Source organism: Manis pentadactyla, chromosome 7 (assembly GCF_030020395.1).
Source record: "Manis pentadactyla isolate mManPen7 chromosome 7, mManPen7.hap1, whole genome shotgun sequence".
Taxonomy (NCBI): Eukaryota; Metazoa; Chordata; class Mammalia; order Pholidota; family Manidae; genus Manis; species Manis pentadactyla.
The window spans coordinates 66,487,713-66,510,204 of NC_080025.1; positions in this window are offsets into that span (position 1 = coordinate 66,487,713).

Consider the following 22,492-nt stretch of genomic DNA (forward strand, 5'->3'; position numbering starts at 1 on the left):
TATGTTTTACCAATCTAGACATTGATGACTATGGGGCTCAAGTGACTTGTCTCAAGGGACAGAGCTAACGTGGTCAATCTATGCCAAAGTGGGAGCTAAAATGAATGCTAGTAATTCAGCAAGTGACTACAAATCAGGGTGACTGAATCTATTCATCACATCCAATTCTGTTACAGGAAATAGGCTTGATCAAATACAATAACCTACACACAAACACCTTGCCCTATCCATCAAGATATCACCTTCATATTTTTTCTTCAAAACAACTCAGCTTCCCTATAGAAATTTTCTAGACTCGTGTGAGTATCTTTGTTTCTTACCTTCCTGTAAACTTGTGTTTGTAATCCTTTAGTCACCTAGGGGAGTACAATATTAGGATCCCAATCACCAAGGATTAGTAAGGTCTGTAGGTTAACATGCATTTCCATGTAATTTTGTATTGTGCTCATTAGGCATTTTTGTTGCTTATAAGCATATAAGTGTAATTTTTAACCTTGCAAAGAGACTTTATTGTTATGTAGGCAACTGAAAACAATTTTAACTGGCTGTACTTTGGAACTGTCTTTCTGCTACATTTTTCCACTTATACAAATGCATTATATAACAAGCATCATCTTAGATGTATGTTATGCAATGGGGTCACTACACAAGAACTGAAAATACCACAGAGATGAAAATAAGTTTTAGAGTAAAAAATGTTTCAGGATGTGCCAACACTTCCAATTTCCCAAAAGCCTCAGCTTCATCATGATGAGCTCTGCAGTGAGAGACCAAAGGACAATTGCAGGAATGTTGTTTATCTACTTGGAGAGAATCCATTAGCTCCGACATCATTTGACATGAAAACAGATGTACTTCTGTCACTGCTTTGACCTCTCTAATAAGATGAAGAACTAGGCTGAAACGTTTATTGATCAGAGCAAAACCCATTCCACCAGAAATAGACAATAGATGCACACCCGTGTAAATGAGGATTTAACATCTGTTCCAAGTAAATTGTCCATTAATCTGGAATCTAAAACAACACAACTAGCTGTTTGGCAGTGCTCTTATTGTAGCTACACAGATAAAAGGACTTCCTGTGTTGTTCAGTAGGCAGTGTTTTATGAATATGGGTAATGGTATACGAAACTTGTGAATCAAATATGCCAGCCTTGGTCTGCATTCTAAGTTTGGTGAATATTGAAAGTGTTCATCATTTTCCAATTAACCTGCCTTGCTTGTCTTTTCTAAAGGTAACAAGAACTACCTGTGAATATTAGTGGGTGCTTACCGAACAACTGATTCAGATGTGCTCTGTCACTGTTATTGATATTTACAATGTTTATATAACAGTCTTACAAAAAGTGATACATTAATGTTAAAATAAAGCTCGTATGTGATGAGATACAAAAAATTTTGAGTGAATGTTGTAAACATTTAAATTTTTTAAGTTAGCTAGGAGCAATTTTATAAACTGTGCCAGTTCTAAGTTCTTTTCAAGATCTTATACATGTTCCATTTTTCATGTTCCTTAGGACTAAAAATTTAGTGCAAATTATATATGACTAAGTAAGAAATCATTCAGTAATTTCTTTGATTCAACTGAATTAAGCTATGTATATTTCCTGGGGATAGGTAATGTACAAGGAGGGCAATGTTGGGGTCTGCATATTTCCATGTTTCCATTTCTCCTGAGATAGCCTTTCCTATCAAAGGAGAAACAACTTTATGTTTTAAACTTTATACTAGATGAATATATATACACCTAATTGTACTGTCTGCCCATTTAGTTAAACTTATAGAAGAGAAAAATGATGTGTTTACTGGGGCAAACAATTTGAACCAGGGATACATGAATCATTCAATAGATTTTTTTATATGATCAATAGAACAACTTTTGTGACTGCTCACCTGCTATAAATATTAGATGTGCTGTACTGAAATTGCTTTTCTCCCCATAGAGATTTACTGACAAATTCTAACCCCTCAACACTCTAAATGTAGACCTTATGCAATGAAAAAATGTCAGTAACCATTCTTCTATCACTTGGTTCATTCCTTCATCTATGGAGCTATGTTCTTTTACTAGATGTCATGAAGAGAAGAGTTCTCAAGTTGTCTCTCTTGGAGATCTCAATTTTTTTCAATGAAATTAATTTTTTTCATTACAAAGTTTATAACCAGAAATTGTAAAAACAATGCTCTGAGTCTCAAAAAGCCATTCCTGAAGTTTGGACACTTTTTGAGTATTAAGGATAAGTTTTGGACAATTTCTCCAGTTGTCTAATTATTCTACCTTCTTCTGGTGGTGTATTAATTTTAAAAATCTATCACTTCTTCAGGACTACAGTTGTAAATATGGACTCTCTCTCTATATATATATGTAAAAATGAAAGAGGTTTCATTCCTATATAAGTCAAACTTGCTGTGGCACAACAAATTTGTTCATGTCAACTTCTTATCTATTGAAGTTCTTCCTACAGTGGCTTTAATATACTGTTTACTGAGAATTTTAGAGGTGGTAGAAGAAATTGAATAGACAAGAATGGTAAAATATTCTCAGTCCTTTGAGGTAAAGACTTATTGGTCATAAGATGTTATCTTGATCTTTTCAGGATTATTGTACTTACAATGATTAACAAATATATATCACTTTAATTAGAAAAATGTTTTCTTTTACATGTCTCATTTATCTTTAAACTGATCTTAATAAACTAATATGGGTAGATAAATAAATATTTCTTACCAATAAACAAGTATGGAAATTGAAACAATTTAAGAGATGTGTTCAAGGTGTTACTTTGAGCAGCAGTACAGCAGAATCAACCATTAGTCTTTCAACTCCAACCCTAGTGCCTTTTTCTACCATGCTAAACTGCTAATACAGTCAATCCCAAGTTTAGATTATTTGCCTTGGTTTACGAAAGACCACTTAGGCGCTGTTCTCACTCTTGTCACATCTTCATTTCAGGAACATTCTGAGGTAGAGCAGAGACATGAGATAAGCATCATGATTAATTTTTCCTGCCTGTGATAAAAATGCTGAGATATAAATAGTATAGTAAGAACAGGAGGGACTTCATCTTAAGGCTAAGACTCCATTTTGAAAACCAGGGAGTTAGGAGGTAAGACTCCTAACATATTTTATGGTAATAGGCAATAACTGACCCTACCTTAAGGAAGGGAAAGTAGTCCTAAATGGTATGTTACCACTGCTTGAGGGTAATCACTATCTTGGAAAAGAACAGGACCAAGATATTCCTTGTGTGAAGTTTATCTGACAGAACATCTAGAGGACTGACTCTGGATAATGATGTAATGTCTCTCACTGGAGAGAGACATCATGAGACCACATGTCAAGCCTATACCCTCCCACCCCCACCCTTTGCCTCATTCTTGAAAGCCTTAAAAGACAGAATCCTAAGCCTTTAAGCACACCTCCTCTCTGAAGTTGCCTGCACTCTCCTTTCTTCAAGTATGTACTTTGTGTTAATAAAGACTTCTTTCTCATTGCTCAGCTTACTGAGTTTTGTCTCTGCACTCTTCCACTGGTGTCTTTGTTACTTTGCTATTTCATTCTATCCTCCAGACTTAAGCACTAGTCTTCACTCTGTCTGCTCTATTTCAGACAAGTAGGGAAGGGCTACTGAGATCTCTGATTTGGGCTTGCAAGTTTCTGTTGTCTGGATGACCTGAACAGGACTGCAGCTATACCATCATGTTCTTGAGTAGCCTGCCTGAAAATCTCCTTTTGTTGCCTTTGAGAAGTTCTCAGAACATAATCTTCCTCCATCCAGGGCTCTGTGGTTCCCTCAAATCCTGGGATGTTAGGGGCTTAGTTTCCATGCCATGTAGATTAAAGCAGACACTGGACACCAGGTGACCTGGCCTTAGGGGTTGGCAAGGAATCTGCCCTCTGCTGAGCAGGAGCTGGGTGAGTTTCCCTTTCCTCTTTCTGTTCTCCCTTGCTCTCTACTGCCTGTCCAGCCACTGCCATTCTCTGCTGCTCTTGCTTTAATGAATTCCTTCCTTACACTTGTCCAAGTTGAAGTTTCACCTAGTGCACAGGGAGAGATCTCCCCAGATGCAGCTGCTGGACAAAAATTCTACCACGTTTAAATTCAAGAAGTGTATGAGATAATCTACAACATATGTGATTGTATTAAGAGCAGAAAGGTGAGGTCAAGAGAAAAATTTCATGATAGTATAATATTACAGGTCTGGATTTTGTGCCAGGAGACTACTAGAGAGTTGAAGTATTTGGAATTTATTTTCGTAATCTTTTGGAAACACTTAAGTTACTCTTATATATTTCTCATCGTACCCCTTCCCCATCACCAGCTTTTTGGGAAAGTTATCTATTTATGAAGTCCTCTTAAGACTTCTTCCTCCACAGATAAAAATTTTTTAACTATTATTTCACCACCTTACTCATGGCAGCCTTAATAGTGACAAAATGCACTGTCTAGTAAGGTTATCAGGGCTGAAGATATTCAGGGAAAACTTCCACCATATACAGCATTTTGCTGACAGTTATAGTTATAAACATATTATATTCAATTTTGTATTGTCACTGCCTAGCAGATTATCTGGCATATAGTAGACAATAAATATTGCTTCACCACTAATAAGTGGACACATAAAAGTCATGAAGAACAGACAAGAGTAATGCAACCACTATAGAAAATTAGGAGTTTAAAAAAAAATTACCCATAGTAGTATCCCAAGCAAAATTTGAATTTAAACCATTTTCTTTCATTTTTTCTATGTATATAGTATGCATATGCTTTAACAGGTCATATGTATAGATTTTTATCACAGTAATTTTGCTTCACATTATAAGAAGTACTCATGGTTATGATATTCCTAAACATAATTTTTTATGTATACGTAATAGTTGACTAAAAGAGCACAGGAATCTACCTGAACATTTCTCTATTAGATGTCATTTAGGTTGCTTTATTTTCAAATTTTTAAAAATGAATATCTGTCTATATAGATTGCTGTTTTAAAAGCTGGATTATTTCCTTAGGCTAGATTTCCAAAAGAATAATTTATAGTAAAAAGATATAAACAGTTTTTAAGGATGAAAGGCTTTTCAAAATATGGCTCAATTTAATTTTCCTAAGCAGTGTCTGAATGCACCAATTTCTCTGTGCCCTTGTTTTTAGTATCTTCACTATGTCAATGTTATGGAAGAATATGTTAACTCATTCATTTAACTGGCCTTTCTTTTATACTTCTGAGTTTGAACTTTTTTGTTTACTAATCAATAACCTGTATTATCTCTAATATACAACTCCTTCAATAATTGATTTATTCATTCATTCAACTATATTGAATGTTTATTCTTTGTCAAACACTCGTCAACACTAAGAATTTACAGTTGAGAAAAAAAAGTCCTTACTTTCAGTTTGCAGTCTATTGTATATAGAAAAGCCAGAGGGAGGCAAAAATAATTTTCTGTTGTGAATGTTATTCCCTTTATAAGTAAATTGTTAAGTAATTCCTATTATCTGATAATATAATCCAAGAACTTTGAATAAAAAAGCAGATAAAGCATATACTGTTAATTTGAGCAGAATCAAAATCAGCACAAAGGTGCTGAGATATAAAGCACAGAAATTTAATGGATAATGTCTAATGAGACATTTAATAAAAATGCAAATGATTAATAATCTCTTCCCTTTTCTAAAACTGCCAAGTTTTCTTTGTGACATTAGAGTAAAATGAATTTTTCTCTATAGTTTTCTTTCTTTCCAAAATGCCTCACTATCATATCTATTTAAAATAACAACCATCAGCATTCTATTCACTTTATTCAATGATCATTTTTAGGACATTGTAATTTGAGAAGCCAAGATAATTTTGTAACATTAAAGTCTATGGAACTGTCCTTGAAACCCACTGGAGCTAACACTTCATATTTGTATCATTCCTTATAATTTACACAACATATTTAGTATAATAATGCCTTGGAATCTGCAGCAAGGGATCAGAGGAAGAGATGAGTTATCATCTTGTATAAACAGGGTCATGGAAAGAGCCGAGTGTCTAGCCAGACATACAAACTTTCTTTCCACCTATCTTTAGCCTTTTATACCTAAGTATCTTTGGGCCTCACAATAGCTGTTACCTGTTGAATGAACATTTTCCCTACAATTGACTAGTTAGAAAATTTCTACCAGTTTCCAACATCTGTTTCTGTCTTTCTATAATTTCCTTGTCTTTGGGCAAACTGATTTTTATACTCTGGGCAAATTGATTTACTTTTGTTTGTTCCCGTAGCATTTGGTAAATTCCACTTTGCCATTCACAAATGGTTAATACTGCTATATTTATCTGTCTGTCTTCCTCTCTCACCAAGAATTCAGCACCCAGGATGACTCCTGAAGTACTGAGTGCTTAGGGAACATTTGGCGACTGCTGGCAGCAAGTGTGAATAACTGATTATACAAGTTTGGAGTATTAAAAGTCATGGTAGAGGTAACAGTGTATTTGGACATACCTGTAATACTAAATGTGGAAATTCTGGGAAGGCCAAGAAAGAAAACAGAGTAGGTTTAACAATAAGCCTACTTAGGATTCTACCTGTTAGAGTTCATTTGTTGGCAAAATACTAAGGACTTCAATACTTTTTCATTTTAACAGAAAATTCCATTGTATTAACCTGAGCTCCAGGGCACTGTAACATAATTCCTCCTAACTGAAATGTTTTGTATGAAGATAATAAAATTATAAAATATTTTAATTTTCCTTAGAAGGAAATTTCATTTTCACTGATTTTAATTTTTGATGAAGAAATACTTGTTTACATTGTAGTTACTTAAAAAAAAACATTTAAAAAGTGGATATTTTCTATAACTGGAAAATATCTCTTATCTTAGACTATCTTATTAAAGGTAACAAACGAAATCTATCATATGCATTAGCTCTAGGGAGAAAAATTGCAGTAAGACAGGCCCACAGTTCCTTAGCAGATATATTTTGGAAATTAATATGGCTTGGATTTCTGAAAGGTAGAATACTGATGATACGTAGTATTACCTAGGTTCCCCAGAGGCGTCTGGAAAAGCACTCCATAATCAACTACATTAATATTTCTGAAGTAAATCACATGAGTAGTTTAAATTAATATAATGTATTTTGAATAAAGAGCTCTCATTTTTTTATGCCAAGATTTGCAGCTGGATGAATTAAGAGAAATTTGTTTTCAGAACTCTTGAATTTCATTACCATGGATGAGGCATTTAAACAATATACTAATTTTGAGCTTGTAATATAGATGGTTTATGTCAAAGTCAAAACATACAACAGTAGACCATAACTCCTGAATTTATATATACCAAATATTAAATCTCTAATGAATTACTAATATTGAACATATTTTTAGTTCTTAAAAATTGAAAGAGTTTTGTATGCATAAAAAGTTATTTTTTACAAGTGCTCAGAGAACACTCACATTTACTGATCGTATATTGACCATAATATGAACATCAATATGAGACCTAGAAGCTGTACATATATTTTCTGATCACATTTGACATTAAGCTAGATATTACAAAAAGAAACCCTGAAAAATATTAAAATTGCTGTTCTCTTAAAATATTACAACTTTCTATAACAGTTGTGTCAAAGAGAAAATCACAAATTTCTTAGAAAAAAATTATATAAAATTCTGCATATATGAAATTTCTATAATGATATAGTAAAAGCAGAGCTTGGAAGAAAAGACAGACTAAAAGTCATTTAACTGGGAAAATATTAGATGAATAATCTCAAATTAAAGAAAAAATGAAAAACAAGTTAAAACAGAGGATGGAATCAGTTAAATAATCAAACCAACTATTAAATAATCCAGAACTGTCTTTGAATAGTCAAATCATTTGCAGATAGATACTTAAAAGTAAAAGGACACAAACAACCAAATGGGAGGTGAAATACACAATGAGAATTAAATTACGAGTCATTTTTCCAAGTTCTATAGAAGTTTACTGGAAAACAAATGAATAATTTTCTAGTAAAATATTAATAAATAAAATACCCGGAAGAAAACCTGTAACACAAGTGAGGGTAATAGTAGAAAGGCAAATGTGTTCCAATATCAATAATTCAATTTATTAATAGACTGAGAAACATCACAGAAACTTCTCCATTGATATGTAAAGATATTTGCTAACATTCCACACATTCTTGATAATATTTAATATGTATTCTTAGTAAGTATATAAGTAATTTGTTAATATAGCAGCCCATATAGCTAGATTTTATGAGGTACAATACTAGAGGGAAATTACTGCATGGAGAAAGAGGCAGCCCCAGAGATTTGCAGAGGGGTCCTGTTGAATCTTAGGCTTAATACTGATCTGTTCATACTGGCTGAGGAATAGTTGGTGCTCCACAGTGGAAAGACCATGTAACACACGGGCGTCAGGTAGAACCCTCCACAGGCTATCGCCCTGGTAGAGTTGCCAGATTAGCCCTAGAATAATGACTACTCTGGACCTGCCTGAACAAAGCCTTTAAAGCAAGCCTCAAAGCTTTTACTGATTTTTGTTAACAACTGCTTGCTAAAACAAAACCCAAAGTGATCTCAATACAAAAGCCAGCAGTTAACAAAGTAAAATAAACCACAGTATCTGGCATCCAATAAAAGATTACCATGCAGGCCAGGGAGAAAATAAATTCCATAGCTAGGAGAAAAATTAATAATAGAACTAACTATGAAATAACAGAGATGGTGGATTTGGCACACAGAGAGCAGACATTAGAGCAGCTGTTGTACATATGCTCTGTAATGTTCAAGAAAGTAGAGGAAAACATGAGCATGATGAGAGAGATGGAGGCTATTTTAAAAGACAAATGGAATTTCTAGAGATAAAATAATACTATATGTGAAGTGAAAGACAGATGCTGAATTAGGTGCTGCAAGAATTTAAAAAGTCAGTAAATGAAGCAATAAAAACTGTCCAAAATGAACCACATGAACATTCTGGTTCCAGTGAGTGATTTTTTAGGCCTAGAGGATCATTACAAAGGCTTTTCCCACTAGGCATGGCAGACAAGCTGCCCTCCCCATACAAGACTTGGTACACAGCCGTGCATGATCATCTCTGGCAGCTGTACATCCTCTTCCTCTGCTCAAATCTCCTTATGTGGGAAGGAGGCCAGAGAAGGGCCTCAAGGACACAGGGAAGCAAACACTTTTTCCCAATTCGACTCAATACCAATACACTTCCAGTACTCGCCTTCCCCCCACCCTTCCATCCCAGTGTCCATAAAACTGCCAGAGTCTTTAGTTCAGTGTCCCCTCAACAGAGAGAGGACTCCACCATGTCTGCACAGATCCACTTTACCCTCTACCAGATGTGTTCTATGGAGAACAATGGAGCAGAAGTGGGAGCTTTCTCCCACTTTAGCCTCTAGCATACACCATCACAGTAAGTGTGAAAGGCTTCATGTTTATTTTGGGCTAGCTGCTTTATCCTGCTACTCCGACACCTGGTAGCTCAGCTCCCTCTCCCCCTGCTCGGCTGAGCTCCTGATGGCACAGAAGGAAAAAAGAGTGGGGGAAAAAAATGAACATCCATGACCTATGAGAAAATATCTAGATTGACATCATGCAATTAGAGACCCAGAAAAGGGGGGAGGGGAGGAAAAAACTGAAAAATGGCCAAATTGTCTGATTTTGAATAAAATTATAAATACATAAATTCAAAAAGTTTAATGAATCCCAATAACTTATAATAAAGATACAAATTATCATTTGCAAATAGTATGAATATATACTTAAACATTCATGATGTATTTCAGCAACAATTCAGTAAACATGGCAAGATACACAATCAACAAATCAAAATTAAAAGCCAAACAGAAAACATATTTGGAGGCAAAATATGTACAGAGGTAAAAAGGAAAGGTTTCTGGACCATTTAGAAGACCTGTGCAAAATCCGACTCTTGAAAATGAATATATATTTTTGTATTCTATAGAATGTTTTTACATAGACTATCCCAATTACAAAATGATGCTGGTTCCCTAAATTAACACTTAGTATTTTATTGGGATTGACTAAACCTTAATAGGAATTGTAGTTGACTAGAGAAGATTGTTTCATAACAAATGTGGAACACATGTTCTATAGGGAAAAAGTAATAAGGAAAGACTAGCCCTATTATTGCATAAAGCTACAAAATTAAACAATTTGGTATTAGGGCATGGATTTACAGACACAAGTGGAGACTTCAAAACTTGTCATATAGTATTTATATCTCTGTCTAACATGCATTTCTGATCACTGGGGAAAATACTGATTAATCAATAAATGGTCGTGAGGCAGTGCAATAACTCTTAAGAGCTCAGGCAAATGACTGTAGAACAAGCTAGATTTCTTCCATATTACTTTAATCTACGAGAATTCCAGAAGAATCAAAGACTTAAATGTAAGGAAAAAAAACCTTTAAAATATTAGATTAAAAAAAATTGTGAGTTCAAAGGTGTTTCTAAGCATGACCCCAAACAATTTAAGAATAACTTAAACCAATTAAATGTCTGTATAGAAAATACAAACAAAGAACAAGTCTATTGTATCTTTTTCAAAAAGCATGTATTTCACAAAAACCATAGGGGAGCTTTCTAATACATTAAAAAGCTCACAAAAATCAATGAAATTCCCAGCAAACAACGGAAAATAAAGTGCATGCACAGGCAGTTCACAGCAAAAGCCTGTGAAATGATGCTCAAGGTCATTCTCAAGGAACCATAAATCAAAACAGTGGAGATATTTTTTCACCTACAGGATTGATAAAGTTAACATCTGAAACTTCAGTGCAGTATGGAATGGGTAGCTTTCACATTCTCTTTGCTAGAGAGGAATGTGGCAAACTCTTTAGAAGGGAAGTTTATAATTATTAGCAGTAATAAAAATGCACCCATTTTTGATAACAGCAACTCAATTTTTAGGCAGTTATTTTGAAGCATATTTTCAGACAGTTAGGTTTATAATACACTGGCACGAATAGTCAATACTGAAGTTATCTATTAGTGAAAGACGGGAGACAACCAATACCCAATAATGTATGCACTGGCATAAAAAATTACATTATAATATAGGAGGACACTGTGCAGCCAATAAGAATAAGACAGATAAGATTTCCAAGACATATTTTAAATGAAAAACCTAAAGATAAGGGGAAGAAGGGATAAACTGTGTAATGAAACTATGGAGGGTGTCTGTGTTCAACACACCCACAATCATATATAAACTGGCATATGCATAGATTGTCTAGGGTAGCTATAGCTGTATCTGATCAGGGAAATTAGGAGCTAGATATACGACAAATATGTCACTATGTATCATAATTTTTAAAAATATGTTTAATGCAAATTAACGAATTTTAGGTTAGCAAAATCATTCAACATTAGCTAGTGCAAGGAAATTTTTCCTTAAGTAAAACAGATCTGCATGTTTTTCAGGTGTACAGGTTGAGTCATTCTTCCAAAGTAGTCTATTTTCAAAGTACAGGAGAACTTCCATTTACAAAAATTGAGTAACTGCAATTTTAAATATGAGTGATCTGGAAATTTATAAATCTTGTTGAAATTTTACTTTCAATCAGTTGCCTTATTACATTGAGCCTAGCCATCTGCACAGCATTTATAATTTATATTTTGGTATGTTGATCTCTAATCTATCTAGTTTACCTAGTAATCTACTGTGATAAAAATTGTATGAAAAGTATGTGTAGACCATTGCAAGTGATAGAAACTGACAAATCTAAGAAGCTGCAAGTGGGCAATTAAGAAATACTTAAAAAGCAAAAGCACAATCACGATATTGATCACAACTCATTAAAAAAATTAGGTATTTCTGAGGCTAAAACTTGTACCTTGCTTTACTTTCAGAGCTGACCTCCTTACATGGCTTCTCAAAGAGTTGGTGTATGAATCAAAGATTCTTAGGAAGAAAAATGTCTCATAAAATGGACACAGATTAGACAATTTCTTTTGTCTTCAGTTTACTACTATAATTTAAGGCTTTGGGGAGGTATTGCTAAAGATCAGTTCTGGGAACAAAAACAATCCTTTTCTAAGTGTGAACAGGTGTACGATTAGATGGCCACACAAACTGGTGATGACCTAAGAGTATTACTTTTACATAATGTCAGTTTAAATTAGCTAAGTGACAAAAAGTCTCCAGATATCCCTTGATATAACCTCATTACTTGAATATGAAAATCTAAATTTGAATTCAGATATATATGGATGAAAGTATGGTTTACCAAGTAAGATTTTACACAAGGAAACCCACAGCTATTCCTTAAAAAGCAAAGTCAGTGAGGGGCTCAAGAGGGCAGTGTGAAAAGGGCAGCAGAAATCTCCTCACAAAACCACATATATTTTGAAAGTACAGCAAATACAACTATCCTGAAAAGAGAGACCAGAAGGCTAAATCTACATTTGCAAGAACTTACCATCTCACAAAAAGGGTAAGATACAAAGCTGTGACCTGGCGGAACTTGAGCACTTCCCCCACCCCAGCTCACTGGTGTGAGGAAAAAAATCAGAGTGGGGAGGGAGTGGAAGCACAGGACTACTAAATAACCAGCCCTAGTAATCTGCACCGGGAGCACAGACACACACTGCATGGTGTACTGGATATTAGAGAAATGGAAAAGTAAAATCTGAGACAGAGACTGCCAACAGGTCCCCACAGCCAATTCCCCTAGGACTTTAAAAATTGGGCACTTTTAAAATAAAGGGAGAATGGTTTAACAAGTGGACAAAATCATCCGGGCACACTCAGCCCAGCAGGCTGGGAATCTTAAGGAACTTGAGGTGCCCTAACCCCCTGAGTGGCAGCGTAGCTCTGAAGCCCCTCATGGGAATAAGCAGCCTACCATTCATTCCCCCTGGCTGGAACTGCAAGCAAACTGGCTGACCCGCCTTTGCTGTGGACCAGCCAGGGAGCAGCCACACCCACAGTAACCACACAGAGTCTTCTCCCAGTGCACAGCTAGCTGGGCCAGACCCAGAGGCTTCCCACTGCATGCAGCTGCCCAGCACAGACAGAGGAAGCCAGTGGAAAGTCTGGAAGGTATGAAAGGGTGCCGTTCTTGTAGAACACACGCTGCATGCCTGTGAACCCCAGCAGTGCCCTAGGCCATGCCGAGGGCTGTTCCTCTCATGGCAGCTCAGGCGATTATAACAGAGACTGCTCCCTGTGTGCAGGTAACTGGCACAAGCAGCGGAGAAGGGCAAGGAGACCAGAAAGCAAGAAGAGACTTTGTTCTCACAGCTGACACACGTGCCAGTCACTAACGATCACTTCTATCACCATGAAAAGGCAGAAGAACCTGGTCCAGTTCAAAATCACTCAAACACCAGAGAGAGGGCCTGGAGAGATAGACATAACCAATTTTTCTAAAAAAGAATTCAAAATAAAAGTCATAACCATGTTTATGGACCTGCAGAGAAATATGCAAGAGCTACGGGATAAAGTCTGGAGGGAGATAACAGAAATGAAACAATCAATAGAAGGTCTTAAGAGCAGACTGGATGAGGTGCAAGAGAATGTTAATGGAATAGAAATCAGAGAACAGGAATACAGAGAAGCTGAGGCAGAGAGAGATAAAAGGATCTCCAGGGATGAAAGAATATTAAAAGAACTGTGTGACCAATCCAAATGGAACAATATTCACATAATAGGGGTACCAGAAGGAAAGAGAGAAAAAGGGATAGAAAGGGTCTTTGAAAAAAATAATTGATGAAAACTTCCCGAGACTGGGGAAGGAAATAGTCTCTCAGACCATGGAAGACCACAGATCTCCCAACAAAAGGGACCCAAGAAAGACAACATCAAGACATAGAATAATTAAAATGGCAAAGATCAAAGACAAGGACAGAGTATTAAAGGAAGCCAGAGAGAGAAAAAAGATCACCTTTTTCTCACAAAGGAAAACCCATCAGGCTATCATCAGACTTCTCAACAGAAACCTTACAGGTCAGAAGAGAATGGCAAGATATATTTAATGCAATGAAATAGAAGGGCCTTGAACCAAGAATACTGTATACAGCAAGACTATCATTTAAATTTGAAGGAGTGATTAAACAATTTCCAGATAAGCAGAAGTTGAGGGAATTTGCCTCCCACAAACCACCTCTACAGGGTAAGTTAAAGGGACTGCTCTTCATTGAAGGGCTCCTAAGGCTAAATAGATGTCACAAGAGAAAACAAAATCACAGCAAAGAAAGCAGACCAAACAAATACTAACTAAAGGCAAAAAATAAAATCAGCTATCCACAAAAGCAGTCAAGGGAAACACAAAAGAGTACAGAATAAAACACCTAACATATAAAGAGTGGAAGAGGAAGAATAAGAAGGGAGAGAAATAAAGAATCATTGGACTGTGTTTATAATAGTGTAATAAGTGAGTGAAAGTTACACGGTTAGATAGTAAAAAGCTACCCTTGAACCTTTGATAACAATGAATCCAAAGCCTGCAATAGTAATAAGTACATATCTATTGATAATCACCCTAAATATAAATGGACTGAATGCACTGATCAAAAGACACAGAGTAATAGAATGGATAAAAAAACAAGACCCATTTATATGCTACTTACAAGAGACTCACCTCAAACCCAAAGACATACACAGACTAAAAGTGAAGGGATGGGAAAAGATATTTCATGCAAACAACAGGGAGAAAAAAGCAGGCATTGCAGTACTTGTATCAGACAAAATAGACTTCAAAATGAAGAAAGTAACAAGAGATAAAGAAGGACATCTCATAATGATAAAGGGGTCAGGCGAACAAGAGGATATAACCATTATAAATATCTATGAACCAACACAGGAGCCCCAACATATGTGAAACAAATACTAACAGAATTAAAGGAGGAAATAGAATGGAATGCATTCATTCTAGGAGACTTCAACACACCACTCACTCCAAAGGACAGATCCACCAGAAAGAAAATAAGTAAGGACACAGAGGCACTGAACAACACACTAGAACAGATGGACCTAAAAGACATCTACAGAACTCTATACCCAAAAAGCAGCAGGATACACATTCTTCTCGAGTGCACATGGAACATTTTCCAGAATTGACCACATACTAGGCCACAAAAAGAGCCTCAGTAAATTCAAAAAGATTGAAATTCTACCAACCAACTTCTCAGACCACAAAAGTATAAAACTAGAAATAAATTGTACAAAGAAAAAAAAAGTCTCACAGTGGAGGCTTAATAACCTGTTCCTAAATAATCAATGGATTAATGACCAAATAAAAATAGAGATCAAGCAATATATGCAGACAAATGAAAACAACGTACCAACACCCCAACTTCTGTGGGATACAGCAAGGCAGTTCTAAGAGGAAAGTATATAGCAATCCGGGCCTATTTAAAGAAGGAAGAACAATCCCACATGAAGAGTCGAAAGACACAATTATTGACACCAGAAAAAGAAGAACAAATGAAGCCCAAAGTCAGCAGAAAGTGAGACATAATAAAGATCAGAGAAGAAATCAATAAAATTGAGAAGAATAAAACAATAGAAAAAATTAATGAAACCAAGAGCTGGTTCTTTGAGAAAATAAAATAGATAAACCCCTAGCCATACTTATTAAGACAAAAAGAGAATCTACACACATCAACAGAATCAGAAAGGAGAAAGGAAAAATCACTATGGACACCACAGAAATACAAAGAATTATTACAGAATACTATGAAAATCTATAGGCTAATGAGCTGGATAACCTAGTAGAAATGGACAACTTTCTAGAAAAATACAACCTTCCAAGACTGACACAGAAAGACAGAAAATCTAAACAGACAAATTACCAGCAACGAAATTGAATTGGTAATCAACAACTACCCAAGAACAAAACTCCTGGACCAGATGGATTCACCACTGAACTTTATCAGACATTTAGAGAAGACATAATACCCATTTCTCCCAAAAGTTTTCCAAAAACTAGAAGAGGAGGGAATACTTGCAAACTCATTCTCTGAAGCCAGCATCACTCTAATACCAAAACCAGGCAAAGACACCACCAAAAAAGAAAATTACAGACCAATATCCCTGATGAACATAGATGCAAAAATACTCAACAAAATATTAGCAAACCAAATTCAAAAATACATCAGGAGGCTCATACATCATCATCAAGTGGGATTCATCTCAGGGAAGCAAGGATGGTACAACATTTGAAACTCCATCAATATCATCCACCACATCAACAAAAACTAGCCCCCAAACCACATAATCATCTCCATAGATGCTGAAAAAGCATTTAACAAAATTCAACATCCATTCATGAAAAAACTCTCAACAAAATGGGTATAGAGGGCAAGTACCTCAACATATTAAAGGCCATACATGACAAACCCAAAGACAACATAATACTTCACAGCGAGAAGCTGAAAACTTTTCACCTAAGATCGGGAACAAGACAGGGATGCCCACTCTCATCACTTTTATTCAACATAGTACTGGAGGTCCTAGCGATGGCAATCAGACAAAACAAAGAAATAAAAGGCACCTAGATTGTTAAGGAAGAAGTCAAACTGTCTCCATTTGCAGATGACATGATACTGTACATAAAAAACCCTAATGACTCCACTCCAAAACTACCAGAACTTATATCTGAATTCAGCAAAGTTGCAGGATACAGAGCTAATACATAGAAATCTGTTGCTTTCCTATACACTAACGATGAACTAGCAGAAAGAGAAATCAGGAAAGCAATTCCATTCACAGACGCATCAAAAAGAATAAAACACCTAGGAATAAACCTAACCAAGGAAGTGAAAGACGTATACCCTGAAACTACAAGACACTCCTAAGAGAAATTAAAGAGGACACTAACAAATGGAAATTCATCCCATGCTCTTGGGTAGGAAGAATTAATATTGTCAAAATGGCCACCCTGCCTCAATATACAGATTCAATGCAATCCCTATCAAAATACCAACAGCATTCTTTAACAACCTGGAACAAATAGTTCTAAAATTCATATGGAACCACAAAAGACCCCAAATAGCCAAAGCAATCCTGAGAAGGAAGAATAAAGTGGGGGGGATATCGCTTCTCAACTTCAAGCTCTACTACAAAGCTACAGTAATCAAGACAATTTGGTATTGGCACAAGAACAGACCCACAGACTATTGGAACAGAATAGAGAGTCCAAATATTAAACCAAACATATAAGGTCAATTAATATATGACAAAGGAGCCATGGATATACAGTGGGGCAATGACAGCCTCTTCAACAGCTGGTATTGGCAAAACTGGACAGCTACATGTAAGAGAATGACACTGGATCATTGTCTAACCCCCATACACAAAAGTAAATTCTAAATGGATCAAAGACCTGAATTTAAGTCATGAAACCATAAAACTCTTAGAAAAAATCATAGGCAAAAATCTCTTGGACATAAACATGAGCAACTTCTTTATGAACCTGTCTCCCCAGGCAAGGGAAACAAAAGCAAAAATGAACAAGTGGAACTATATCAAGCTGAAAAGCTTCTGTACAGCAAAGGACACCATCAATAGAACAAAAAGGCATCCTACAGTATGGGAGAATATATTCATAAATGACATATCCAATAAAGGATTGACATCCAAAGCATACAAAGATCTCATGCACCTCAACAAACAAAAAGCAAATAATCAAATTAAAAAATGGGCACTGGATCTGAACAGGACCTGAACATACACTTCTCCAAAGAAGAAATTCAGATGGCCAACAGGCACATGAAAAGATGCTCCACATCACTTATCATCAGAGAAACACAAATTAAAACCACAATGAGATATCCCCTTACTCCAGTTAGGATGGCCACCATCCAAAAACAAACAACAAATGTTGGTGAGGATGTGGAGAAAGGGAAACCCTCCTGCACTGCTGGTCAGAATGTAAATTAGTTCAACCATTGTGGAAAGCAGTAAGGAAGTTCCTCAAAAAACTCAAAATAGAAATACCATTTGAACCAGGAATTCCACCCCTAGGAATTTACCCTAAGAATGCAGGAGCCCAGTTTGAAAAAGACACAGGCACCCTTATGTTTTTTGCAGCACTATTTACAATAGCCAAGATATGGAAGCAACCTAAGTGTCTGTCAGTAGATGAATGGATAAAGAAGATGTGGTACATATACACAATGGAATACTATTCAGCCATAAGAAGAAAACAAATCCTACCATTTGCAACAACATGAATGGAGCTAGAGGGTATTATTCTCAGCGAAATAAGCCAGGTGGAGAAAGACAAGTATCAAATGATTTCACTCTTTTTAGAGTACAAGAACAAAGCAAAAACTGAAGGAACAAAACAGCAGCAGAATCATAGAACCCAAGAATGGACTGACAGTTATCAAAAGGAAAGGGAATGGGGATGATGGGAGGGAAGGGAGGGATAAGGGGAAAAAGGGGGCATTACAATTAGCACACATAATGTGGTGGGGGGTGGAATGGGGAAGGCAATACAACACAAAGACAAGTAGGGATTCTATAGCATCTTACTACACTGATGGACAGTGACTGTAATGGGGTATGTGGTGGGGACTGGATAATGGTGGGAGTCTAGTAACCATAATGTTGCTCATGTAATTGTACATTAATGATACCAAAAGAAAAAGAAAAGAAAAAAAGAAAGTAAGAAAAAAAAGAAAGGGGGAAGGACATATTCTCAAAGTGAAGGACAATCCTTTCAATTTAATACAATTTAGCTTTATTAAAACTAAAAAAAAAAAAACTAAAGTCAACTAATGCATTTAGTATTACTTCACTTGGAAATTTTGGTTCAAATAATCTTATTAACTAAAATAAATCTTTGTAGCATATGGTAAGATATACCAATGCCAGTAAGTCATTTTTAGATAATCCAAATCATTCAATTGGTCATTTTTCTGTTCGAGTTTGGCAAATTTATTAGTAATTTCTCCAGAATATTGTGTTTATTCCTAGGAACAAATAATGACAAGAAATCTATGCTATCTATCCCTTAAACAGTTATCCTTGGGGCTGAATTTATGATTCACATTTCAGTCTTCATTCTGACCTCTCAAGTATTACTTGTTCCTGAGAAGGGAGATTCTTCCTGTTCTCAGCGAACCAATATCTCCTGACCCTCCATTAGAGGAACTGCTTGAACAACCCAACAGTCTTGCCTTCGGTCAACTTCCACACATCCCAAAGCTTCTTTTTCATGTCCCTCCTTCAGCAGAGCAGGTTTTCAAGGGCTGCCATACTCTCTCGTAAATCAGACAGAGAAGGAATCCAGATTGGACTTTTTTAGCTAGAAATGTGTGTCTTAGCCTCTTAGCTGCTTAGTTACAGAGGCACAGATGTCTTTCTGAAAGCTTAACAGAAGGTGGGAAACTTTAAATTTCATCTGTATAAAAAAAAATGAAAGCATATCCCTCTAGTTTATTATTACGTTTGTTTATTAAACTAAACAGAGGGGCAAAGGGCCAAGTTAAAAATTCTAATAGAAGTTGCCATTCTATTGGCCTTTTTATAGGTAATTCACTAAATGAAAGGAACATAGGATCACAGACATAGGAAAGATGGTCTCCATTTAACTTATCAGGTCTAAATTATTTATGTGATGATAGATTTTTATTATGTTCTAATTGCATACAATGAACTTTCATCATTTAATTATACCTACAGAATACACATTTCAATTATTGAACAGCCAAAAGAAACCTTTTTTTACTGCTCATTCAAAAACTAATTAAATATCTCCTAAGTAAAATGCACAGTAAATGTTTGTCTTTGATGGAAAATGGATGTTTATCCTCAATGATTATCAAATTTAATATTTGCTGTAAACATTCATAACATTTTGTTGTATCAACTTTCCTACTGACTTTGAAGTTTCAAGAATGACATATTTCAAGACTAACTAGGGAGAAGGAGGATATCTGCCTGGCTATATGGATCAAATAAACAAATTCTAGACATAAATAAATAGAAGGTGCACAACTGGGCCATCTCACCTTCTAAGCAGGTGTGAGAATCTAGAGTAGTAACTTACAGGCTGGCATATTTATTCATTCTATATATTTTATTGAGCATCTACTCTATGGCAGACCTGAATAAGATCAAGATTCAAAAAGCTATCAAGATTTAAAAAGATCACTAAATACAAATTTTCCTCAATATTTCTACCTTGGGACTCTGCTGTCCCCTTTTTTATCCTGTTCAGCAACAGTCTAGTGGGTCTAGTGGGTCTAGTGGGTCTAGTAAGGTCTACCAATTAATCATTAAAAAAGTGTAATTTGCAGTGAAATAGAAATAAGCACAGTTTGGCACAGGATTATAGTGAATAGCCACTGATCCCTTCAGGTAGGTTAGAAAATGTCCTCTCCACCTCCACTTCCCATGGCATTTGTTTTTGGATTAAAAATAGAGCTGTATTTGTGTGAACTAAGGAAGATGTGGGCACTTCACACAGAGGACACATTTATCCAAAAGCAGAGACAATAAGGGCCACAGGCCATCTGAGTGGATGATCAGATCTTACTTTTGGAAGATTAGACAAAGGTTTGAAAGTGGGACTAACTCAGAAGATGGGCTAATCATATTTGTCAGGATTCCAGCAGATGGCACACTCAGCCTGGGACCAACCAAAGAGGGTGTGTACACAGACTCATTTCACAGGTAAGGGTAGGGTGTAGGAGAATCACAAAGGATTGCACGTAAATCATGCAGTAAGAGGATAAAGGGCATGAAAGGTTAAAGGAACCCAGACAAAGAAAGTCATGCAAAGAGGTGGCTTCAAAAGGAGCAGTGACCTGCTGTTACAGTCTTTCAAGGGGGACCAGGGACTTAATACCCAAACTTCACACTCTACTCATTCCAGTCTCTTGCTAAGGGTCTCCACTGGCCAAACCCAACCTGAAAGCAGTGGGCATGCCTCCCATTGCATGCCAGGACGAGGAAGCTAGGGAGTGGACCTTTTAGGGCAAACTAAAGATATTCAGTATTTTAGTGATTCTCTTTTAAGAACATAAGTAAGGGTCTTGGGGATAAGGAGGAAGGGCAGATTTTAAAGCATGTAAAAAGCATAATAACCAGGATGTAGCTGATTGTACCAAGTGAATGGTAAATAATGGGCATATATGCCTTCAAGATTTCTAGCCTGGTAACTGAGCAGATGCAGGTGCTGGTGATACATTATTGCCCTTTTTGTTCCCCCTGTAGCTCCAGACCATTTTATTCCCAATACTAGACCACTACTCTCCCAAACTCATGTTGGGCTCATCCTCTTTTGAAGTTCATACTGGTAACCCAACTATAACTCTTACTGCCCTGCAATCTAGCAATCCTCATGACCTCCCTGTCAATTCTGTGGGTCACTGAACACAGTCCTCGCTTGCACTTCTCATCTTTGCCCACTCCTAGGTGATTACAAGTTCATATTGATTAGACTCAACAAAAGCAAAACTGAATTTCTGCTCTTCGGCTTCTGGATGACTCCTGGATCTTGGCATCACCCAGCATGTGTATACTTTAAAAACATTTTCTTTAATTACACAAGCTTAATTTTATCTAACAAATACTGCAGGTAAGTGCTAACTCTGGCAATCTCTTATTCTACCTCTCTCTTTTATATTAAGTATATTGTCTAAATACACAAAGCTATGTATTAGACACAGTGGTAACTCACAGGAAAGAGGATTCATTCTACCTATCAAGGTTAGGCTTCACAAAGAATGTAAATGTAACATGCAACTTGAATACTGGAAGTTTACAAGTTAGCTCCACAGAAGGCAAAAGGGAATTCTATGAAGAGAAGATGATGCTTAGTCATATGAATGTGTTAATTATACATGTTAGAAATTGCAAGTAGTTCATTGCTAAACAGGATAATAAAGGGGACAGCAGAGTCCCAAGGTAGAAATATTGAGGAAAATTTGTATTAAGTAACCACTATATTTTTTAATTACATGCACTACTAGAGTGGTACATTTGGAAAAAATTATCACTATCAATAACTCAATTCAATAAGAAGATATATAATATCCACTCATTAATATATTCACAGGCATATATCATAGTCATATATATGAGCATGACCTTCATCTATAGTATTAGTCACCTTGGCTGCCATTTGTAATATGTAATCTTCAAGTTCTGGTTCCTTTACTCAACAATTCCTTTAAATTCCCTCTCTCCTCTTGCATTTTACTCAAAGTGGTGAGAAGCAACCAAGCTAGTCCTTCAATACCTTGTTTAGAAGTCTCCTCAGCTAAATATCCAATTTCATTGCTTGAGAGAGACCATTTCCATAAACCACTAAAACACAGCTCAGGCAAGTTCTTTTTCACTCTACACCAAGGACTGTCCTTCAGTTTCCAACTGGTATTCCTCATTTCCATCTGTGACCTCACCAGAATGGCCTTTCATGTCCTCACCTCTATGAACAATCTGTTCATAATGATGTATGTAGTCTCTAAGACAAAAGGTTTCTTTCCAGCTCTCCTTTTG